Raw genomic sequence first — 9,536 nt, forward strand, 5'->3', positions numbered from 1 at the left:
GAGTGGCAGTCCTCCCTCTGCTAAATTTTATTTTGGAGAATTACTATCTCTTGAGCATTAGTAAATCTTTCAAATCACCAATTGTACTCATGAGCATCACACCTGAGTAATGGAATGCTACCCAATGCATGAGATGCCTTTTACAACCCCTCACAAAATTAACCATAAATGGACTTTACATGTAAAAATTAAATGCAAAATACTGAGCATCTATACGGTAGTAGAAGGTACTCTGCAAGTCTGGCAATCTGCTTTCCATGTGTGCACCAAAAGCTTGTTAAACTTCAAAGATGTTCTTTTTGTTTGTTTTTTTTTTTTTGGTTTTTCGAGACAGGGTTTCTCTGTAGCTTTGCGCCTTTCCTGGAACTCGCTTTGGAGACCAGGCTGGCCTCGAACTCACAGAGATCCGCCTGGCTCTGCCTCCCGAGTGCTGGGATTAAAGGCGTGCGCCACCACCGCCCGGCTTGTTTGTTTGTTTTTTAGGGGGGTTTTTTGAGACAAAATTTCAAGCTAGAAACCAGCTCCTAAGCCTTCTTTTCTCCTTTTTAATCCTACATGTAATTATCGAGAATAAACAATAACTTTTCCAATTGAATACTGCTGGCATCTATGTCGATTCACCCTCAGACCATGTCTGTCTCTGCCTTCTCTCTAACCACTACAGACTCCACACATCTTTGAGGCCCAAACCCCTTCCCCAAGCAGGCCTGGAGGAAAATATACAATTGAGTGCTTGTTATCTTACAGTGTTGCAGCTCTTGAAGACAGATGAAAATGATGATTTGAAAATGCACAGAGTTTTGGGTGTCTTATGGTTTTTTCAATTAAGCATTTTTTTTTTTTTTGGTTTTTTCGAGACAGGGTTTCTCTGTGTAGCTTTGCGCCTTTCCTGGAACTCACTTGGTATCCCAGGCTGGCCTCGAACTCACAGAGATCCGCCTGGCTCTGCCTCTCAATTAAGCATTTTAACACTAACAGGGTTGAAACATGTTGACAAAACAGCACTCATTGTTGTATATCATCTGCCCTTGCACTTGTACTCAGGAGGCTGACACATAAGGGTCATGAGTTCAAATGTATTCCTGAATAATTATGGATATACCTGCCAGGCTGAATAATAAACAACATCTTAAGGGAATATGTGAAATTATGAAATCAAAAACCAGGAACAAACTCTCAAACACATAGCAGTTTGGTGCTATTATGAATAAAGCTGCTATGAACATAGTTGAGCAAGTGACCTTGTGGAAGGATGGAGGAGCATCTTTTGGGTATATACCCAAGAGAGGTATAACTGTGTCTCTAGATAGGTCAATTCCTAACTTTTGAAGAAACCACCATATTGATTTAAAGTTGTACAAGTTTCCACTCCCCCAGCAATAGAGGAAAGTTCCCTTTCTTCCACATCCATGCCAGCATGTTATGTTTCTTGTTACTGATCTTAGCCATTATGAAAGGTGTAAAATAAATCTCACAGTACATTTTATTATCACATCCTTGATGGCTAAGTGTGGAACATTCCTTTAAGTGTTTCTCACCATTTTAGATTCCTCTGTTGAGAATTCTGTGTTTAGATCTATACTTCATTTTTATTAGATTATTTGGTTTGTTAATGTCAAGTTTCCTGAGTTTTTTATTATCCAATGTGAGGCAACTGAGAACCACATAGACAAATATGATATGTACTCACTTATAAGTGGGTATTGGCTGATAAGTAAAGAATAATCACAGAACAATCCAGAAACCCAGAGAAGAAAAGTAAAAAGAACATTTGTGGGAAGGGATGCACAGATGCCCCTAGAAAGAGAAAATACAATAGAATTTGTGGGTGTATGGACAGCAGGAATAGGAATGAGCAGATAAGGAAGCAAAGGACAGAGGGAGTGAATGCATGGAGAGAAATTTGAAATAAGTAAGATATTAGGGGGCAATGTGAAAACCTAGTGTAGTGGAAATTTCCAGGAAGCTATGAGTGTGGTTGAAGTGAGGGCTCCAAGTAATTGAGAAAAGAGAACCTGAACTAGACAGCTTCTGTAGCCACAAAAGACTCCCAGTGGTGGGACTGAAAACAATAAAGCCAAAAAAATATTTGAACCACACTTGTCTGGTCTCCATATGTTGGGGCAATAGCAGCTCAGAGCTTGTATAATGTCCAACCAATGACTCATGTAATTTGAGGCACAGACCACAAGAGGGAGACAATGCCCAACACTGCCTGGGTGTACAAGAACTGGAAGTTGAATGGCTCAGAGAATTAAGGCAGGACCAAATATTTGACTGAAAATAAAAAAGTCAATGAAATGAATCCTAATTCTATTCTACTATAATCAGAGAATGGTGCCCATTTCACCACTGGACTTCCATCTGAAACTACCTAGTGATTTTCTCTACAAAACATAAATTTTTCACTTCTTTGTTTCCCCCCCCCACTGGAGACCTGCATGAGTCATCAAAAGTAAACATGCAACAAGATCAACATTTTCTCTAAGAAATCAGCTCATGTGTTTTAATTCTGACTTACTCAATTTCTCAGGGAAGGGAGAAAGTAAGAAAGATTTCGAGCCAAAATACCATAGAAATGACCTCTGGCTATATTTTTCCTGGAGTCCATTTCCCACTGAAAAGCTATGACCTTGACCTCCTCTGCATTACTCTCAATTCTCCCATCTTAGCAGGCCTACAAGATTAGCCTCTTAAGCTCTGTATACAGCTCTCTATGGCTTTTGCCATCTAAACTCTTAATATCTTCAACAGTCTTAGGTCCTATACTGTAACAGAATCACTTTTGTTGTCCCATGTTTTGTCCTAACTTGCATGTTTCTTGCTGTGATTAAATTTTCCAATCAAAAGCAACGTAAGTAATGAATGGGTTCATTGGATGATATTACCATATCATAGCACATCATTGTGGGAGCTTAGGATAGAAACTCAAGCTAGCACCTGAAGGCAAAAATCCATGGGGAAACTTTGTTTACTAGCTTTCTCTCTTGCCTGGCTACTGTCTTGGTTCAGCTAGCTGTCATATCCAGCCCAGGACCACTTGCTTATGGATATTGCCATGCTCAGTGGAAGAGCCTTCCCACATTAATCATCAATCAACACAATCTCTTTAACACATTGTAACCAGCAATTCTGATCTGGGAACACTCTCAGGTGATGTCCCTCCACATGACTTAGGCCACATCATGTTGACAGCAAAAGCTAATTAAGATAAAAAGAAAATGATACCTCAGAGGGTTTTAGAAACTCAATACCAATGTATTAATTAACTTTATCAATCTTTAAGCAGAAATAAATTAAATATGAAGATAACAATTCCTGGAAAAACAGAAATGCCTAGGAATGAGGATAAACAAGCCTCTAAGATCAAGAAAACTAAAAGTGTCTCTGTACACAAAGTTCAGAAACAAACAGCAAACCTCAAGGTAATTATAACATGATATAATAAGTTTTTGTGATTATAAAAATTGGTTATAATCTAAATGAGACGAAAAGAAATCTCTGGTCATCACTCATCCTGTGCATGCCAGTTCTCTCATTTGCTAATAATAAAAAATGAGTTGGGTGAGGAAGGTTTTTCCTCCAAAATTAGAGATAAACTTGAAGTCTTCTGGTATTTTAACTTTATAGAAAATAATTTTGATTATTACAAGAACTTATTCTCTTATGATAAAAAAAATGATATTTGCCAGGAGACAACAATCTGTTTCCTATGCTTGATGACTGTATGTGAGTCTGAATCAGTGAGGAACTGAAAACTTTTCCCAAACAAATACAAGATAAGAGATTTTTAAATCAAAAGTTTATGATTAATATTACACATATAAAACAACTTATTTTGCTCTAATTGTTTTATGTCACTAGAATTTTTGAAAAAATGTTTATCCTTATTTTCATGTGCACGTTAACATGTGTAAGAAAGAATGTCTTCCAAATATGTAGAGGTGACACATGAGAGAAAAGCATGTCAGATCCCCTGGATCTGGAGTAGCAGGTGTTTATGAAATTCCCAACTTGGAGAAAATTTGTAGCATGAGTTGAATACAATCCAAAGAAAACTCCCACAATTTATGACAGGATACCTGACTCCAAGTGTAAATGCAAAGTGGCTCATAGGATTATGAAAAAGTAGTACACATATTGATACAATGTGACTTCTATATTTACCACAAAGCTACAACCATCAAGAATATGTACAATGTTGGAGAATGAATAAAGTAGATGGAGAGAAAAAGCCAAGAACAAAAGCAGAAAAATAAAGACATCTTTTAAAGAAGAGACCAAAGGAAACACACAGAGGAAATGTGGGATCATGACAAAGATTATCCAACTCCCTATAATTCTATGTGTATAGAAATTAAATAAACACAAATTTCACAGCTCCCACAAAATTAACTCAAAGTGACCTTTAAATGCTGTTTCTGACCCTGTAGCTATGGGTATATCTTCCAAACAGAGAGGCCCCAAGCTCTGGACCTTTCTTAGCAAATGGAGGAAATCTCATGCTATGGCTCTATGAACTCTCATGTCCCCATGTGGTTTCAGACAAACCCAGTCACTGATACCCAATCACAAAACAGTTTAGAAGAATAATTTAATGTCTGTTTCCTGCCACATGATCTACATGATCTAAAATGTGTTCTTTCCACTTGCCTAAGAACATACAAATATATTACAGATATCATAGCCTCCCATAGCCAGGGAAGCAGAGCCTCCCCATCATGACTGTATCCACACTCAGAGAGTCTCAGAAATGAAGGGACATTTTCCAGATCACAATATGGACCAACAGAGCCACAGTCTGGCTCATGGTCCTTCACAGTCACAGAAGCTCTGACAGCTCAGCAGAACTTCTCCTCTTGGTCTCGGGTCAGTGGTCCCCACACTCACCATGGCATGGATTTTGGTCTCCCTCACTGCTCCTACAGCAGAGCAAGATGAGAATCCTGGAAAGAACCTGCAAGTTCCTTCCCACTGGTGCTCCTAATTGCTTAGCCTTCCTGAGGTCCCAGATTTGCTAAGACCCCTGAGCTCAGACTCAGGACAGAGGCAGCTCCTCTACTGGGTGATCAGAGATCAAATGACACACACAGCACAGGCCTTCTCAGCTCTGCCCTTCCACTTTAGGAGCAGACAGGATGCTAATCTGAGAAATCTGTAATTTTAAAATTCTTCCAGTCTCCCAGAAAGCTTCCTGTTCCCCTTCTCAAGCACCCATTCCTTTGTGTACAAATACATACTGATTGTCCAGTGCAGCCAAATCTTTGCTTCATATCTGGGAAGTCCTGCAACCAAACACAGGTCACATTCAAACAGTAACTGTTGTTACTATGTAAATGTTAAAGAAAACCAGGCCATGAATTAGAAAACAATTAGTGGTCAATGGTAGGGCTTGTAGGTAGGAAAGAGACCGTGCATATGGTGTAGTCATAATCTCAAAGATTTATTTAGAAAAGTTGGAATAGAATTCATGGCCATGTGTTTCAGACACCAGGGATTTGTTTGAGAGCAAACCAAAGATTACTCACATGCATTTTTTTTTCCTGAGGCTACACATCTTAAACAAGTAAAATAGCAGTCCTGTTAGGCAGGGCCACACCACATTACCCAGATTGTCTATAGTGGTTGACCAAGCATAACTACAGTAATTCTGTTTCAATCAGTCCTTTTCCAGATTACTGAATGTGCTGTTCTGTAGACTCCAAGAAACAGCCAGTCAGGACATTTGTGGATCACCTAAAATTGGTTACATCACGCTACATCGCTGATCTCAAATACTGTTGAAACAGGAAAACTCTCACCCTTTGTCCTGTCCCTCCATTTCTGGCCTTTCAATGTGTCAGCTTCAAAGATGCTCAGTGAACTCAATTCTTACACACGTCCCTCTTCATGTTTATGCCCCAGAAAAAGTCAGGGAGATTGTTGAACTCTCATTAACTGCTCCATTTTTCCTTCTCACTGTGTCCAGCCTAGAAGAAGATGCAGGACTGTCTTTCCAGCACTGGGCAGTAGAGGCAGGTATAAGTGTTCAAAGCAATTCTCCATTACATAGCATGAGGCAAGCCTGGGCTACAGGAAACACTGCTATACACAGGAAATCAATAATCCACAGCTCTTGATAGAAAAGGAATGAAACAATTAATGACCTAGACACATTGGAGAAAAGAAACAAATAGATAAGAGCAGTATGCTTTTTAAAATGTTAAATATAATACCAATAAGTGATATTTTAAAGTGATAAAAATAACATATTTTTCAAGATAAAAAACTTAGCTATGCTAGGCATTGGTGGCACACACCTTTAATCCCAGCACTCCAGAGATAGAGGAAGGCAGATCTCTGTAAGTTTTAGTTCAGCCAGGGCTACAGAGTGAGTTTCAGAAAAGGGTCTAAAGCTACATGATGAAACCATGTCTCAAAACAAAACAAAACAGAAAACAGAAATGAACCTTAGCTATATTGACTTTAAAAAAGAGTGGAACTTTCTCTAGTTGAGGGAATATCATTAATAAAAGATAGGTTGATCTTACCATATGCACTTCTTGGGTTCTGTGAACTGTAACCTGACACACAGTTACAGTCAATGGCCTTTTTCTCAAACCTCTGAGTTGTCATAACTGTGTCAATCAGAACTGAACATATCTGCATAGGAGAGTTACATAATTGAAAATTCAATATCATTTGGTGCAAGTTGACCTTCCTAAATTGAACACCAACCAGTCTGGTCTGTCTTCATTCACAAGTCATCAGTCAGTACATGCTGGGAAATTATAAAATTACTCCTCCTGCTGCAATCAGGTTTGTTTTTAAAATGGTGACTCCAGTAGCTGATTGCCTACCCTTTTTCCCCCAGCAGTGCACACAATAAACTATTCCTTCTATTCTGGTCTGAAGGTAGAAACCATGCTCCACATGCAAATCCAATTTCCTTTTACTGCAATGGATATGCAACTGTACCACTCAAATGGATAATTTTGAAACTCTGAGGTGATACAATCATTTATTATAAGATTTTTAATGTGTAATATAGAGAACAGCAAAATCATTGCCATTGAGTGCAACAGACTCTGACCAAGGCCACTGGTGTCAACATAAGAGAACTTGTTTCAGAAACATTTTTCTAACAAGATCAAAATCCAGCTGTTCTGGAATTGAAATGTTTTCCAAGGGAGAAGTCACTCAACACACTTCAGACATTAATGAAGAATAATCTCTTTAAAGATAAAGTACATCCATCTTCTGCCAATGCTAACAGAAGAGCCAGCCTAGAAGAGATATTACATTGCACATATGCTAATCATCCTTATGACACTTAGGTTCAGTCTTCAGGTTTCACTTTCAGCAATTTAAATAGGGACAGAAGACTGCAAGTCTACTCACTTAGATAGAGTGGAAACTTACACAGCAAAGGTATTTTCAAAATTATTTCTTAAGTACCCCAGTTATGTGAAACTGCAGGGTCTTCTCAGTAACAGGGTCCTGAGGTGAAGGTCACAAAAGATGAGAAAGAGAGGAAAAGTATAAGGTAGAAAAGATAAAAGCTGGGGTGGGGAGGAATTACACAAGCTATGTCTCATATCACCTAAGCTTCTTAAGAAGAACAGCACCTTGCATCCTACTTCCAGGGGTGAAATGAAAGGAAGTGGGGCACTTCTAGGATGTCAGCAGAAACTAACATACAATGGGACAGACTCAAAGAGGAGTCTAATCAAACAATGCTGCACAAGGGGAAACAGGGTATCTCAAGAACATTACTGACTAAGCCCATAGTGATCTGTGGACTAATAACCATAGCCTCTCTGTGGTGGAAAGAGTTGGTTTCTCAGGATCTGAAGTAATTCCACCACAAACGCCACAGTTCCAGACCATTGCTAGTTCTCCAAAGCGTATTCCTGGTTTTCAGGAAGGAGCTCTGTTTTATTATCAGTATATCAGGCCCTTAGGGAAAGCTCCCAAGTCCTAGGTCCAAGGTTTTTGCTAGCTCTCCCAAGAATTTTTATAATCCCTGTCTGAGGGCCTCAGTGAAAGCCTTGCTTGATCAAGCAATTCCTTAAAACTAGTGCTTTACTTTTCTTTTATCTTTTTCTTTTATTCTTATTTTCTTTTTGGTTTTTCAACACAAGTTTTTACTGTATGTCTTTGGAGCCTGTCCTGCAACTCACTCTGTAGACCAGGCTAGCCTCAAACTCACAGAGATCAACCTGCTTCTGCCTCCTGAGTGAGTGCAGTGATTAAAGGTGTGCACCACCACCACCTGGCTTGTATTTTACTTTTCAAATAATTTGACTCCTTATGTGATATGGCCCATCCTGCAGAACTATGCTTTTCTCAAGAAAAAAACCTGGAATTTTATGTCATACCAGGACTTAAGTTTGGTTGTGATGCTGTAATGCCTCAATGAGGGTCTTTTTAGAGTCCCATTCTTTGATACAGTGTTAGGCCTAGTGGATTATTGTAAATAATCAGGGGCTCCCTTGTAAAGGTTTGGAGCTAATCAAATCCTACTGTCCTAAACTCTAACAGGCCTGGCTACAATAAACTTTGAGGGTTTTTGTGGTTTTTTTTTTTTTGAGGCAGTCCTGCCTCAGCTAAATTCTATTTTGTGAGACTTACTATCTCCAAAGATTTAGTAAATCCTCTTTATCACCAAGTCTAGTCTTCTACATTACACCTTAGTAGTGGAGTGCTAACAAACAAAAGAGATGCATTTTACAACCTCCACAAAATTAACTGTAAAAGAATTTTACACATGAAAGTGACATGCAAAGTGCTGAACCTCTAAAAGGAACTAGAAGGTATTCTCCATGTTTGACAACATGCTTTCCATGGGTGTACCAAACGCCTGTTGAAGTTTACTACAAAAACGTTTCTTTTTCATGTTTGTTTGTTTTGTTGTTGTTGTTTTTTGTTTTTCTGGATCTTACTCTGTAAAGTAGGCTGACCTTGAACTCAAAGAGATCTGTCTGACTATGTCTCCCCTGTGCTGGGATTAAAGGTGAGGGCCACCCTCACTCAGCACAAAAATCTTTCCAAACACAGCTCCATGTGCTCAATTCTGTGAGCAGATTCAGCCCACACAGCAAAGTTATTCAGAGGCCTGCCCCTGGATCCAGGAAGTTTCAAGTACCACATTGACTTCTCAGGACTGGAATTGTGCAGGCATGTTCCCTCCCAGATCCTAGGAGGACACTTGAATCCTGCACCTCATCATCTGTTCTGCCTCATATGTGGACAGAAGCCCCTCACTCACCATGTCATTGTTTCCCAGCTCGGCCATGCTCTCTGCTCAGCTCCCTATAGCAGCTTGCACAGCACAGCACAAAATATTACTGCCACCAGTCTTCTTCAAAGACAAGTCTGAAGCCAGTGGCCAAAAGGTCCCTCCATGACTTCTGACTGGCAGGTCACCTGGAGCATCTGATTGGTTAGTGAGGCCTGAGTGAAAAGAACACCTCCCATAGAGTTTTACTCTACTTAAAAACACAGCACAATGGTTTGTCACCCTGCCTTCCACCCTAGACTAAGACTTATCTAAA

General features: G+C 39.4%; 1 pseudogene; it reads right to left on the reverse strand.

Moving 5' to 3' along the window:
* Window positions 1-9,277, reverse strand: part of LOC128121190 (zinc finger protein 120-like) — a 31,600-nt pseudogene extending 22,323 nt beyond the window's left edge.
* Between the last annotated feature and the right edge of the window lie 259 nt (window positions 9,278-9,536).

This window comes from Peromyscus californicus, unplaced genomic scaffold (genome assembly GCF_007827085.1).
Source record: "Peromyscus californicus insignis strain IS unplaced genomic scaffold, ASM782708v3 Scaffold_33__1_contigs__length_539039, whole genome shotgun sequence".
Classification (NCBI taxonomy): Eukaryota; Metazoa; Chordata; class Mammalia; order Rodentia; family Cricetidae; genus Peromyscus; species Peromyscus californicus.